At 36.1% G+C, this 16,565-nt stretch overlaps 1 protein-coding gene across 2 annotated transcripts in view; it reads left to right on the top strand.

Annotated features, from left to right (window-relative positions):
• Nucleotides 1-16,565, top strand: part of atrnl1a (attractin-like 1a) — a 431,550-nt gene that overhangs the window by 277,435 nt on the left and 137,550 nt on the right. The gene's annotated exons all lie outside the window — the stretch shown is intronic.

Genomic DNA, 16,565 nt, shown 5'->3' with positions numbered 1-16,565 from the left:
GAAAAAAGTAAAAAAAAAGGTCATTAATGTTTTTTTTATTTAATCTAGGAGGAAGTGTTAAAATATGTTTCTTTATGAACTGTAAAACAACATGGGTCAAATAGCGCAATTAAGGTAAAAAAGTGTTTGGAAATGGATGATGTATAAAAAAAGTTCAGCAAATAGGATGCTCATCTAAAACCTGAAACACACTGAACAACAAACAAGCAACTACAGTTAAAATAGATTGAAGAGTCTAGCTAATCATCATCTCCAGACAGACCAAAAAAGAAGATCTAAATAAAATACCTGCAAGTTCAGTTACAGCCAGAAGACCTCCGATAGAATCTCAACAACAAATTTGAGCAAAAAGCCCCTAAATCACCATCAATAAAAACAAAACAAACAAACAAGAAAAAAAAGGTGCAGAATTTGTTTCAATTGGCTAAGGAACACATTGATGGTCTAAATATAAATGTAGACTGATGAGAGATTTTTTTCTTTTCAGAACTAGTGGTCATTAATGGTATGCCTGATGACCCCAAGTACCATATTTAAGCCTTAGTTTACTGTAAAGACTGTGAATAATGGTATATACAAAATATGCTCATACTTCATAAAACCTCTTAGAATGGAATATATTTTTTTTCCATTATAAAATCTATTTAGTGACGGTGGTGCATTGGGTAGCACAATCGCCTCACAGCAAGAAGGTCACTGGTTCGAGCCTCGGCTGGGTCAGTTGGCATTTTGTGTTTGCATGTTCTCCCCGTGTTTGTGTGGATTTCCTCCGGGTGCTCCGGTTTCCCCTACAGTCCAAAGGCATGTGCTATAGGTGAGTTGAATAAGCTAAATTGGCCATAGTGTATGAGTGTGAATGCAGGAGTGTATGGGTGTTTCCCAGTGTTGGGTTGCAGCTGGAAGGGCATCCACTTTGTAAAACCTATACTGGATAAGTTGGCAGTTCATTCCGCTGTGGCGACCCCTGATTAATAAAGGGACTAAGCCGAAAAGAAAATAAATGAATGAATGAATGAATAAAATCTGTGTTTAAAAATTATATGGAGCTGCTATTTTTCAGAAACAACTGTACCTTCTGCACTGATATTAAAGGGGCTGAAAATTATGTCATTGTTTATTTACACTGTACATATTTCAAAACTATTTAAATGTCAAATGTCTTTAAGTTATTTTAAAGAAAGCTGGAAACCATGGAAATCATATGGATGTCAATGGTTACAGGTTTTTATCTCCCTTCAGAATTTCTTCTTTGGTGTTCAACAGAATAAACAAACTTATAAAGGTTTGGATCTCATTTAGGGTGAATAAATAGTGAGTAAATTTTCATTTTGTAAGAACTATCTCTTTAAAATGACTGTAATATTATAACAGAAGCTTTTTTTCTCTGTGTGCACTGTTTCTCCCCCCATATGATTCTGGAGCTTACTGCATATTCGTCATATTCTCTGTTAGTAAACATCACAATATCAACACACACATACACATACAGTTTTTAGTTAGCTGAAATGTCTACATTATTTATGACATCTGTCCCATATCATCCAGGCCCTGCTGTAGCTCCACTGAAGCTCTTTCTACTGCTCAAGTTCACAGTTATTTTTCACATCCCCCTGACACAACAGAGCTCAGGTGTCAGGCAGTGATGATGTCCCATCCAGCAGGATCTATCCCACACTGCACCAGGCACATCCGAAAACAGCCAAGCAGCCTCTGATAAAGATCTCATAGCAGAGACTTTATCTCAGCCGAGCTTTTACGGTTATGTGGAGGCTGATAAGTTGTGATCTCACCGAAGTTTTATGGAGAGCTGCATCACTCGGCTCTCCGCTGCCGCTTAATTGTGTTTCCTCATTGTCAAGCCTCATTGCTGACAGCGGCTATCTTGTGATTTGCCGCGTTGGATACTTTAAACCCGCCGCTGCGGCCCCTTCATCACTCCCTCTCTCTCTGAAGCCATCAAGTGGGAAATTAACAATGCAAATCAATGGAGCTGAATGGTGTATTTTTTATGATCCGCTCTCTCTGATGTATTTAGAGCATGAATGATTATTTCGGAGATAGATTACGGACGGACGGCGCCGTGAGCACTCAGGGAATCAGTCAATATCCTCAAATGGGCCTAATTCATTATTTCGGCCCTCCTTCTTTCTAAAGTGCAGAACGTTGAGGAGGGGGGTGGGATTTTCATTTCATTCCACCAAATGTAATATCATTTCTTTGCAGCTGGAAATCGCTCTCAGTCTGTCGGCATGCAGACTGGAGTTATATATACGGAGTAGTCGCATGCTGAAACACTATGATTTGTGTCTGGCGAGTCCTAAAAACAGCCACTGTGAGGGAAAATAAAAGTTGCATTTCTAATCCATAAAATTCCCAGGAGTGAGAAATTCCATGCTGATTCCTCACCCGGAAAGGGAGACATAATGTAATCTCTCCAGTATAGTTAATTATGGATCATAACCGAGAGTGTGGAAAACAAATTTAGAACTGGGTTTATGATAATGACTCTCCCAACAATAATTTCTGGATATGAGATCAAACAATCAAAAGCACTTTGAAATTCTAATGATGATGCACAAGACGTCTTGTACAGATGTCTATGAATCTCCTAATAGGGTCTCCCCCCAGCAGACAGGGATTTAGCCGTATTTTGACAACTAACCTCATTAATTTTTTGCTGCTATCTTGCTATAAATGTATAAATAAAAAATACTCTGCGTATTTCACTTGTCATGCTTCTCTTGCTCTATAATTCATGTGTTGGTTGATGCAAGTTGTCATTGGCCTTGAAAAACATAGCACCACTGAACACCACTTTTATATTTAGTGTTAAATATATTTAGCTTGGTCATATTAAACATGAGTAATGTACTATTTAACTCGCTGGCTCTCTATGGTGTTTTAAAAATGTGTGCACTTTAATCACAATTCAGACAAAGATGGTATATTTATTAGCAGTCACTGATTTATGTGTGTGTGTGTATATACTGTACAGTATATATGTATATACAGTATATAGCCACTTTGTTAGGTTACCGCGTTGGACCCGCTTTTGCATTCAGAACTGCCTTTATCATTCGTGACATAGATTCTACAAGGTACTGGAAAATTCCTCGGATGTTTTGGTCCATATTGACATGAGAGCGTCACGCAATTGCCGAAGATTTGTCGGTGACAAATCCATGATCCATGATGCCCCATTCCACCACAGTTAAAATGTACTCTATTGGATTGAGATCTGTTGACTGTGGAGGCTATTTGAGTACAGTGAACTCATTGTCATGTTCAAGAAACTAGTCTGAGATGATTTGCACTTTGTGACATGGCCAGTTATCCCGCTGGAAGTAGCCTTCAGAAGATGGGTACACTCTGATAACAAAGGGATGGACATGGTCAGCAACAATTCTCAGGTAGGCTTTAGCATTGACACACTGCTCAGTTGGTAATAATGGGCCCAAAGTGTGCCAAGAAAATATTCTCCACACTATTACACCACCACTAGCCTGAACTCTTAAAACAAGGCAGGATGGGCCCATGCTTTCATGTTGTTGATGCCAGATTTTGACCCTACCATCTGAATCACGCAGCAGAAATTGAGACTCGCCAGACCAGGCAACGTTTTTACAAAACTTATATATATATATATATATATATATATATATATATATATATATATATATATATATATATATATATATATTTATATCAGTTTTGGTGAGACTGTGCAAATTATGGCCACAGTTTCCTGTTCTTAGCTGAGAGGAGTGGCACCCGGTGTGGATTTCTACTGCTGTAACCCATCTGCCTCAAGGTTCGACGTGTTGGGTGTTCAGAGATTTTCTTCTGCATACCTCGGTTGTAACGAGTGGTTATTTGAGTTGCTGTTGCTTTTCTTTCAGCTCGAACCAGTCTGGCCATTCTTCTCTCACCTCTGGCATCAACAAGGCATTTGCGCCCACAAAACTGTCACTCAATGGATATTTTTTCTTTTTCTGACCATTTTCTGTAAACCCTAGAGATGGTTGTGTGTGAAAATTAAAAAAATATTCTCTCATTATTCTGGCATTTAGCAAATGCAAATCATTTAGGTAATCCTAACGGCCTAAAATAGTAAACGTTTAGTATGATTTAAAATTAGACTTTTTTTTCTAAATGGTTATGTTCCTTTTTTTTAGAGTGTATGTAAACTTCTGGTTTATATATATATACACACTTGGAGGAAATCCACGCAAACATAGGGAGAACCACACAGAAATGCCAACTGGCCCAGCTGGGACCTTCTTCCTGTGGGTTGACAGTGCTAACCACTGAACCACCACTATTTTTTAAAATGGGGAAAAAATTTTATACGAGTACATGAACAACTTTTTTTTATCATGTGTAGAACTTTCTGCTAAAATTTTAAAATGAAAGACAACCACTGTATTTTACTCACAGTCCAAACTAAAATTCTACACACATCGCCTTGTTAATATTAATTTGATTACGTAATTTCAAAATATGAAGTACAAACATTTGTCGTTGTAAAATTGTTACACAAAACATACCTGCACAAATCCAAAAAACAGTCAACAGCCTGAATGAAATTATCTGCCTGTAGATGGCACCTTTAAAACAGCAGGAATAAAGTGTTTTCTTGGGTTTAATTTTCTTGGTCTAGTAAAGCTGGTCTGTCTGACACACTCACATACATTAGATTCATTCATTCATTTTCTTTCAGCTTAGCCCATTTATTTATCAGGGGTCGCCACAGCGGAATGAACCGCCAACTTATCCAGCACAATTTACCTTACCCAATTCACCTACAGTATAGCGCATGTCTTTGGACTGTGGGGAAATGCAGAGCACCCGGAGAAAACCCATGCGAATACAGAGAAAACATGCAAACTCCACACAGAAACGTCAACTGGCACAGCTGTGGTCTCGAACCAGCAACTTTCTTGCTGTGAGGCGACAGTGCCAAAAATGTTACAAAAATAAATCAATTCCAGAATCTCAAGGATTTTGACCTGTCAAAGCTAATGCCAAATTTGTTTGGGCATTTGGTGCAGCTTGTACAGTATTTCACCTGTTGTTATCCCTAGCATCTCTCTGATAGCCTTCTATTTACTGTACAAAGTTTATAGTCCAGACCAGAGATCCACCAAAATAAAACAAAAAACTGTTAATGCCTGATTGATCATTTAAACATATTTTCTAGAAGAATCTTGAATGCCGCAAACACAGCTTCTCTGTCTACCACATAGAATGAGGATAATTCCCAGGTGCCTTCTTTGTCGGCTGTTCGGTTGTAAACACACTGTGTCCCCCGTCAGCCAGATGTTTTCTAATTTTATCAATTGACAGTGGTTAATACCACTGCGATCCGGTCAAACCCCTCTCCGCTTGCACAGAGTACAATAAATTGATGCTAATTCCTGAAATACCAGGTTGTTTTGAGGCTGGTCGTGGGTGTGTTTATTTGACCTTTCTGCCACAGTATGGTAATTAGTATAATTCCCTGTTACAAGAATTAATTATTTTGAACAAGATAGCCCCATTCACTTCAGACAGTGATTAGCATATATTTAGGGGGTTTGTTTATTTATATTATTTTCATAATTTTTTTTTTTGGAAAATATGAATTATTTTTGATACTGCTTATCATAGAGGCCAAGCTTTATCTGACCCATTACAGGGTGTAAATATCATCTCATATCGCATAAATTCACCTGTCTCATAACATTGTGACATAGCATTTTATTAAAAGGTCAGATAAACCAAAATGAGAATTCTGATATTTATTCACCTACATGTTTTTCCAAACTCATATCAGTTGTGTTCGTCCTCAGAACACAGACAGAGATATCTGAAAGAAATTCTGGGAATTTTTTTTTTCAGGTGTAGTTTTCAGGTGATCTAAATTTGCATTTGGATTAAAGTATAAATTAAATCTATTCATATTAGTGAGTGTGTCCATTCAGAAAGCTTGGATTAAAACTGCTGATACTTTTTTAGTCTGTTTTGGAACATTTTGAAGTTTTGCGTGTCAATTAATACTAAATATATACTAAACTATACTTCACATGTATACAAAAAGCCAATTTCTGCCATATGAGAAAAATAAATCAGTCATAAAGAGTTTAAATTAGGATGTACTTATTTAAATCATGGCTTTAAGTGTTAAAAAGTATAAAAGGAAAAGGATTAAAAAGTAGAAATTATGCATGCTTAAATCTTATGAGATAAAGTCAGTATTAATCATAATAATAAAGTCCAGTAAATATTTCTACAGCACATTTAAAAGCAACATGCTTTACAAAAAAACACAATACATAAAATCAAAAAAAAGCATGGATCATGTAAGAAAAGAAAAAGAGAAGGATAAAAAATATGTACAATTAAAACTGATCTTAATCAAAAGCCAGCAAGAACAAATAAGATATGAAAGCAGTTTTAAAACTGACCAGCAAAAAGCAAATCTCGCAGTTTACAGGCAATTTAATTTAATGTTTTGGAGCTGTATTTAAAAAACTAGACCGCCTTTAGTTTTACTGTGACAAAGGGGGGCTGTAAGAAGCTGATTACTTTATGTGAAAGATTATGATATAGAAAAGGATGAATCTTAGATTATTAAATTCTTGGTTGTAATGGGAAAGGTTTGTATACAGAAAATAAAGTAGTCGGGTGGTAAGCCTTATTTTGTCAACAAATTTAAACAGTATTGCAATATGGTATATAAATGTAAATCAAAAAGCAGGGCTTCTAATTTTATGGTCGAAATAGACAAAATTTTATGTGCAAATTGTATTTCTCTTGTTGTTACATATACATTTAATATATGCAATAATTTTGAGATGCAATAAATTAAATTGTGTTAAATAAATCTTTATTTTCTTATACTACTGATTTCCCTAGAAATCTCTTTGATTTAAAAAATAATCTTCATTTGTTGCAAAAAAAAAAAAATCAGATGTCTTCAAATCAACATGAGAGTGAGTATATGATGACAGAATCAAAATTGTAGCGTAAACTTGTATACAGTTGAATTCAGAATTATTAGCCTCCCTGAATTATTTCCTCCCCTGTTTATTTTTTTCACCAATTTCTGTTTACCGAAAACTAACGAAACATTTCTTTCAACACATTTCTAAACATAATATTATTACTAAGTCATTTCTATCTTTGCCATGATGACAGTAACTAATATTTGACTAGATATTTTTCAAGACACTTCTATACAGCTTAAAGTGAAATTAAAAGGCTTGACTAGGTTAATTGGGTTAACTAGGCAGCTTAGGGTAATTAGGCAAGTTATTGTATACCGATGGTTTGTTCTGTAGACTATCGGGAAAAAAAAAAAAAAAAGCTTAAAGGGGCAAAAAATTTTGTTAAAAAAAAATTAAAAACTGCTTTTATTCTAGCCGAAATAAAACAAATAAGACTTTCTCCAGAAGAAAAAAATATTATCAGACATACTATGAAAATTTCCTTGCTCTGTTAAACATCATTTGGGAAATATTTAAAAAAGAAAAAAAAATTCAAAGTGGGCTAATAATTTTGGCTTCAACTGTATGTATTAGAAAAGACTTTAAAGTAATGGTCTATTAGTTACTGCATTCACTAAAATTATCACATCTTTGCTAACGTTAACGTTATTTAATTTAAATAACATTAGTTCATGTTAGTTCATCAACTCACAGTGCATTAACTAATGTTAACAAGCACAACTTTGGATTTTAATAATGCATTAGTAATGTTGAAGTATGATTAATAAATGCTTTACAAGATGTTTCATACTCAGTTAATGTTAGTAAATGTTTCCATTATTCTAAAGTGTTACCATATTTTGTAATATCTACAGTACAGTGAACCCAATAACTACCTATAAGCCAAAGCTCTGTAATATCTCCATCAAACACACGTAAGAACTCATGAACACACTCACTGAATTAAACTGTACATATTTTGTGAAAATTTGGACTGAAGGTCATATACATTTTTAAAAGATGGTCATCTCTGGCAGCAGAAATGAGGATGTTGAAGTCTCAATATATAGAGGCATCTGCTCTTTACAGCGTTGGCCAGCAGAGCCATGCTATCAGCTCTGAGCAGGTGAGCGTCTTTATCATCTAAGGCTAGATTAGCCCGAAGGTCTTGTCTGCTTTTCAGAGGCGTCTTAAACACCAACATCAATCTTCAAAGCGGCAAGTCTCGCCCTCTGCTTTTTCGCTGCCAGGGACAAGACAAGGACTCTTCTGAGAAAGAGGAGATCTTTTAAGCACAGGTGTGATGGTGCCTGTGTTGAATTTCTTGTGGTGTTTATTGACATTTCAAATGGCTTATTTTATGTTTTGAGATGTGTATTTTATATCGAGGAATGAAGATGAAATCTGCTGTGTCACAGTGATTGATGGTTTAGGCTTGTGTATCTGGTGCTTTTGTGATCGGATAAGGTAATAATGTGCATAAATACACGTTGAACATGAATGGACTGCATCTGGAAATTAAATTGGATTATTTGCAAGTGTTCTTTTAGGTCATCTCTATCATCATTTAATGATGTGATGTTTTGGTAGGATTTTAGTACTATTTTAGTATTTTTATTATGGTAAACATTATTTATGAATCAGATTTAATATGTTTAATTTGATCAGCTAATATGTTTAATTTTTATTAATTAAAATAGTTTTTTGGAAACTATTTATAATATTTATTTTTAGTAGAATTATAAGGTTCTATCTGGAATTTTTGTCAAAATAGTTTGACAAATTGTTTTATCTACAAGTCGAACTCTATCTTAGCTGTATAAGGTTCTTTCTGTAAGCCAATTAGCATTTCGAATGCACGCAGGAGAGCCAATCAGAATCAGCTTTCTTTGTCATTTTGCCGTATTTTGCCACAGTGATGCCCTTATAATATAATATAATATAATATAATATAATATAATATAATATAATATAATATAATATAATATAATATAATATAATATAATATAATATAATATAATATAATCCATTTGGTTGATTTTTATGTTTTCTTTTGCAGTGCCTTTTGATTTTGTTGCACTTTTCTTTAGGCACAACCTATTTAGCAAACATCATCTTATTTCTACTTTTCTCAGCCTCCTTAACCTGACAGAGGAGATTTGCAGATGACAGAGGAAAAACTTAGAGCTGTCTGCTCAATTACACGTTCGCTTAGTGAGCAGTATGAGCAAAAGCCTGCTCTCAGTCAGCACAGAGCGCAGCACATTTCAGCAAACAAAAGAATCAGTGATGAAACATTTAAATTTTGAATTTGACCCAATTGAATTTTTACAGTTTCCGAAAGCATCGCAGTGCACTGTTGGTGGTTTACAAACAATATATAATTGATTAACTGGTTCATATAAACATAGGAGTCATTATCACAGCCACAGCAGGGCAGACAGATACTGATTTCTAAACAAACTGAAACTACTTCCAAAGTTTTTAAACACATTTTTCTAACCACAATAATTAGTGATTAGAGATATGCACTTTCATTTAAAATATTAATTCTGTTCTATTTATATATTTATATATTTATATATATATATATATATATATATATATATATATATATATATATATATATATATATATATAGTACAGTAAGGGCGTACTCACACTATGTGCCGTTGCCTTGAACAGGGCCGAAGCATGCCTGTCCCCAATCCCATCTCGCCTTACGGCCCGCACTCACATTACATTTGGGCCTGGGCACGTTTACGTCATCGATGATGCGCTATTCAGTAAGCGCTTTTGCTCAGCATAGTGGAGATGTCTTGTTTTAGCCGTTTGGGATGCAGTGACACAGAGTGAAACATTTCACCGAAAAGATCAGCCACTTTTGACACTCATAAACAATCATAGTCCACGTGCTGCAGGAATTAGGAGGTTTGCTGAAGGTGCAGCTGTCGTGCAGTGAGGGGTTTGCGTCTTTAATAATCTACGACAGTTTGCGTTCATTGAACCGTAAGAATGATTAATAAATCCATGTGAAACAGTCCCATAAAAGTGACGTCTCGTCTTCAGTTTCGGGCTCAGGCGCACTTTGCTCTCACACTACAGGTGTACCGCGCCAAAGCCCAAGTGAACCACGCTCTGGCACACCTCTTCTAAACAGGCCAGGGCCGGCCAAGTGAACCGTGTCTGATCCCGATTCAGAGCACTCACACTTCTCAAACGATCCGGGAAACGGGCCTGGACACGGTTCGCATAGCATAGTGTGAGTACGCCCTAAGACGTAGGTTTTGTGGTCCAGGGTCAAATATTTGCTAATGTAGCACCGTTCCATTTCTATATATTTGGTGACACAAAACATTACACACATGACAAAAACATTACACACATCACTTTTTCATGACTTCTTATGATGCTATTATGAACTGATCATTGTTTTTTTTAGCTTTGTTTAATTCTATTGCCTGTTGTTGTACTACACATCCTATTTCTAGGAACCGTTGTTTGATTGCTTTTTCTAAACATCAACCAGGTACAAGCCAAAAGCATTCAACATATTCTCCACTGTTGTTATCAGAAAGCGATAGCAATCAGAACTGTTCCGATCCCGCTCGTGGAGGATAAATGGCGGTGCTCAGATTGGCCTGATTCAGGAAATGAAAGCTGTGGTTTATATTATTAAAGTGTTGAGACAGAGAACAGGCTCCCCGAGAGAGTATTGTTTCCTCAGTTTCAGCTCTGCTCTTGAGCCAGATGAAGAAAACCCTTTTTCAATTGCACCTCGTCGTGTCGATGCATAAACAAAAGACGATTTGATCAGGGCCTCTGGTCTTGGATTAGGCTTTGTTATGTGTATATGAAAGGTTTTGCTCTCCCCTGTGCCTCGACCTCGCAAGAGATTTGGAGAGCAATGCTGCGGTGTGTGGATATCAGAGAGGAGCTTATGCTTTATGCATAAGACAACCTGAGTTATTTCCTCGGCACATCCATTCTGTGATATAACAGGTGCCTGTTCTCAGCAAGAGATTGCCTTCTGAGGTTGTGTCAGGATTGTGTGTGTTAGTATCGCCTCAGGTGAACATGTGGGTTGAGTGTGTAACAGGAGCAATGATCTGCGGTTAGATAAAGCTTGTCACTACAGCATCATTGCTTGAGTTCATGCTGGCCTCTGTCCAAACTCTGCTTCTGCCGCAGAATCATCACAGAAACATCTCTAAAGTGTGACAACTACTGTTGTAGTGTTTGTAAATGCCTTGATAGCGTTCACGGTTTTAGGTTCAAATCATACGGGCAAAAACAATCATACCGAGATTGTCAAGGATCTACAAGGGGTTGCAAATCAACCCACATTTAGATGCTTTCAAGAGTGCCTGATAAGAGTAGCGAGGAAAAACTGAAAATACCAGATGGGGATTTTCAGGAGTGAATTGCACAAATTGTAAGCACCAATCAGGTGTGTTTGTGTGTGTGTGTGTTAGGGGTAAGAGAAAAAATTGATTCATTGGTGCATATTGATTCTTTTTCTGCAGATTTTTATTCTCAAAAGTTCAGAATCGATTCTGTATTCAAATTAGATTGCTTCGGTGCGATCTAGAAACAATTAATAAGCGTTGACGGGTGCATGTACATATTCTGTGAGAGTCTAGTGATGTCTGTGGGAGACTGATGTCCTGTGAGATACTAGTGATGACCTGTGAGAATCTAGTGATGTGCTGTGAGAATCTAGTGATGTGCTGTGAGATACTTGTGATGACCTGTGAGAATCTAGTAATTTCTGTAACAGACTAGTGATCTAGAAACTGAGAAATATAATAAGCGGTGACAGGTGCATGTACATATTCTGTGAGAGTCCAGTGATGTCTGTGAGTGGCTAATGATGTCTGTGAGAGACTAGTGATGTCCTTTGAGAGACTAGTGATGTCTGTTTTACTCCTTTTAGAATAACTTCAAACATGGCAGAGACCTTGATATTTAGGAAATTGTTAGTTGATCTCTAATTTTGAGTTTGTGCCTAAATATTACAACCAGCCACAGGTGAAATTAGTGTGGTTTATTTATAAACTAATTTCGAGAGGATCACGTGCTTATGATCAACATGGCTGGCTCCTCATTAGCTCCGTAATCTGCCCCATTAGATGATTACGAAAGCATTATAAATAACCAGAGTTTTTCACTCCAGTTATCTTCGTCTTAAAGCTTCCCACCTCTTCCATCCCTACTTCCTCCCCCTTTTTCCGATAGGGCGACACAGTGGCCCAGTGGCTAGCACTGTAGCCTCACAGCAAGAATACAGCTGGCCCAACCTCCTATAGGGCTGGTTGGTGTTTCTGTGCGGAGTTTACATGTTCTCCTCATGTTTGCGTGGGTTTCCCCCGGGTCCCCCGGTTTCCTCCCACCGTCCAAAAACATAAACCATAGCCTATCGACTAAACCAAATTATCACAGAAAACAACCCTAGTTTACACTTCTCACGCAGCGACAAGCAGGGGAATTCTCGAGATTTACCTGGGCTCGAACTCCCCTTTCACCCTTTTAACGGGAGGGAGCCCCGGGCTCGAGGATATTACGAGCTCTGGGCTCTCACCCAGGACAGCATGCCAAATACGCTTTATTGCTTATCAGCTAAGTGTGAACTCTTGAAATATAATTTATCATTTCCTATCAAGTAATCAAACAGTTCTTGTAATCAGTAAGTTGGATGCAAGAGAAATGGCCTGGAATACAGGTCTGAACTTTGACAATGGCCACATTTTTGTGGCTAGAAATAGCATTTCTGAAATAGCAAAGCTTGCAGGACGTTCAGCGGTGGTGAAAACTGACTAACAATGGTTTGATGAGGAACAAACCACAAACTGGCAACAGGGTGTCAGGCGCCCAAGGCTCATCGATGAATGAAGGCAACAACATATACCCCATCTGGTTTGAGCCAACAGAAGGTCTATTGTGGCACAAGTTGCACCAATTTTTTATGCGGCCATTGGCATGAATATGTCACAACACACAGTTCTTCCCTCTGTGCTGGGTTTAACGCTACTTAGCTGAAGACCATTCAGCTTTTAAAGACTCCATTTGCCACCCAAAGCACCTTGAAAGGGCACAGGAACATCAGAACTAGACCTTGAAGCAATCGAAGATATGTTGCATAGTCTTGTACAGTACATGTGCTCCATACAGTATATCGTTGCAGGTTATTGCACCAGGATGCATTTTTGGTTGATAGCAAGATGGTGAAGAGTGTGTAAAGTTCTGGGTAATGTTCTCACGGGAGTCCCTAGGTGAGGCCCATTCGTGCAAATGTAAACTTGCAACATAGTACCTAAGGGTGGGGGGATTCGATTTTCAGAGACATCACAATGAAGACGTTGATGATTCTGAATTCATTCATGGATTTTAAAAATCTGTTTTCTATTTGTAAATGTTTATTGATAATGTGAATTTGACGAAATGCAAAGGGTGGAAAGACCCTAGACTAGAGCCTCATGCAGGTCCATAGCCAGCTATGACCACTGACTTTCATGGATTGATACTTTTTTCATGGTAAATAATAAATGTTTAAGTTCGTTGAATAAAAAATGATTTAAAATCACATTGCTGAATTCATTTACGTCTCTGATTCACAACAGTTGTCAGAGTTTTGTTGAGCTTAGAGGTCGCGGCTGCAGCTTCCACTCCTCTGTGCTGCCAGATCTAATTATTATAAGTTATTTTAATGTGAAGCTTTAATAATGTAATTAACCCAATTAATAAAGTGGGAAGTTGACAGTTTGAGGTTTCTCTGTTAGATTTTCTATCCTAATTGAAAGGAATATGGTTCATTTTTTGAAAGATAGTTTTGTTTATTTTTTGTAGCAATATCTGGCAACCACAAACAAAACGGATAATTACCCTTGAACAACAGATCTGTAGTACAACAAAAAGTAAAACACTGGCCACAATGAAAATTAAGCTATTTATATTATGTACCCTTTTTAAACAATGGCGATGACATGTTTAATAAATAACAGCTTCTTAAATCCTTGAAAGTGTTTAATATTTAGATTTAAAAATAAATGTTTACATTAATAAATCTATACTTTGTATTATATCATATTTGCATCACATTAAAAGAAAAACTAGTTAACGGTTATGTGAGGTGTTCCTAATGTTCTGACTTCTGGCTGCTGTAATCAGTCTCACGCTATTTTTTCCCATTTTTCTGAGTGTCGTGATAGCACTATAACATTTTTATTTTGTTAAGCAATAACAAATATATATATATATATTTGTGTTACTCCCCTGTTCACTGCACTTTTGCAGAGAAAATCAGAAATGTGAAAAGGATGTATTTCATTTGCCATTTTCCTTCATTAACCCTAGTTTGTTCTATAATCTCATCTCCAAGCCAATGCAAACCTTTGCTCTAGATTATGTTTTAAGTTGTACGTCACTTTAAGTTTAAGTCATTTTATTTATTTGTGATTAATCGCACCTTTGTATTGGAACCAGTTTGTTATTCAAAATATGCTGAAGTCCACACGAATTATTTTTCAATGAAAGCTATTGGTACATAATTCTGTTTTTTATTATGAATGTGTTTTTGAGTTTGTTGTTAAGGATTAAATTGCTTATTATATACACAACAGGGGGTTGGTTGGATAATAATAATAATAGCAACTGTATTGTTATTTTTATTTTTGTTATTACAGCTGAATTTACCCCCCCAACAGAACAATGTTCTGAACAAAACATGAGTAGTCTAAGCAACACTGGCACCAAACAAAAATCATATCAAAGACAATTGTTTAAAATGCTGTGTGGCACGCACACAATGTATTCAACAGCAAACATGCCGAGATTACAGAAGCGATGCTTATTGTCAAGCAAATGTTTTCACAAAAGCGTCTGACAGCAGGAGCCACCCGACGGGGTAGAAATATGTCCATGCTGGGGTAAAAGAGCACGATGATCCTCTGATAACCTCCGTCAGACTTTGATGTATCACAGCGCTCAAACACAGGGGAACAAACTAAACAAAACGACGATTCACATGCTTGAACAAGCCGCGGTTAATCTGGTTAAGGCCTGCATTCATGTGCAATTAGTTTCAGCGCTCCATATCGCACAGAAACATTAATATCCACGCCTGTAGCACTGCTCAATTTGAAGTCATTTAACAGTCAAATCTTTGCCATTGTAATTTGGCCCTCAAGCTGTTCCTGAAGGCAGAGTGCATGTGTCTAAGTGTGTGTGAGAGAGAGATAGTGTGTGTACTTGAGTGTGCAAAGAATACACGTCATTGTGAGTCACATCATCTGAGGCTCTGTCTACACACACAGAGCTTGTATATTTGCATGTGTTACAATTTGCATTGCCTAATCTGTGACTTGTCCTTTTAAAGTCAACATAAAATCTAAATTTGGCTGCACTTTTTTAAGCTATAACCCTGGATTTATTGTGAGCGATTCATTGGTGCATGTTATTACAACAACAACAAAAAACACTTTTAGATAGAGAAATTTGGAATCTTAATCAACAATAACTTTTTTTTTCTTTCTCTCTGACATGACGTTCCTTGCATGCTGAATATCTAGTTTACTCAGAACTGCATGGATTGTGCATTAATGTCTTGGGTTACATTTTAATTTTGTAGTTCCATTTAGACGTCCTGTCATATCATTTACTCTTGACAAAATGAGAGTTTGATAAAATGATTGGTTTGATGTTTGTGCCTCGAAACAGAATTAAACAGTGCTGCTTGTTTGCACTACACTCACTGCAATTTCTATAAAGCTAAAAAATTTGTGCTTTTGCTTATTGTATACAGTAATTAGTTGTATTTTCACACAATTATCATAAAGGCCACATTGTTACATTTCAACCTGGGATTGGGTTTCTGTATGAATGGTTTCACATATATGATTATGATTTAAATGTGTGATATAATGGATGATGATATTTAATTTTATCAAAATTTTAATTAAATGCCAACTGACGTAGCCGGGGCTCAAACCAGCAACCTTCTTGCTGTGAGGTGAGTGCTATACTGAGCTGAGCCACCATGTGTATATATATATATATATATATATATATATATATATATATATATATATATATATATATGTATATGTATATATATATATATATATATATATATATATATATATATATATATATATATATATATATATATATATATGTATATATATATGTATATATATGTATATATGTATATGTATATATGTATATGTCATACAGAACCCTATATATATATATAGGGGGAAAAAAAGCATGGTTAGATATCAGGCTGGCAAAAGTTATATTATTAAAAATTATATTATTGATAATAAATAGTGTATACTGTAGATAGAGTAGTTTAAATAAATGATTGAACAGTTTTTTAAATATTTAAATTGTAAAATATATTAACCTTTTTCTGCAATGCGGAAGTGCACTTGTTTTAGAACTTCTGATTCAGATGCCTATGGTAGAATTGACTAGGAATAATAATAGTAATGAGGTCAATAGATTAAATATATGTATTGCAATCTTTTTTGGCCATATCGTCCACCCCTAATTTTAGTTATATTATGGATACTAAAATTTGACAAATGTGCATGCTTA

This window comes from Danio aesculapii, chromosome 13, assembly GCF_903798145.1.
Source record: "Danio aesculapii chromosome 13, fDanAes4.1, whole genome shotgun sequence".
NCBI lineage: Eukaryota > Metazoa > Chordata > Actinopteri > Cypriniformes > Danionidae > Danio > Danio aesculapii.
The sequence above is the reverse complement of the archived record's forward strand: the minus strand, read 5'-3'. Positions and strand labels throughout refer to the sequence as shown.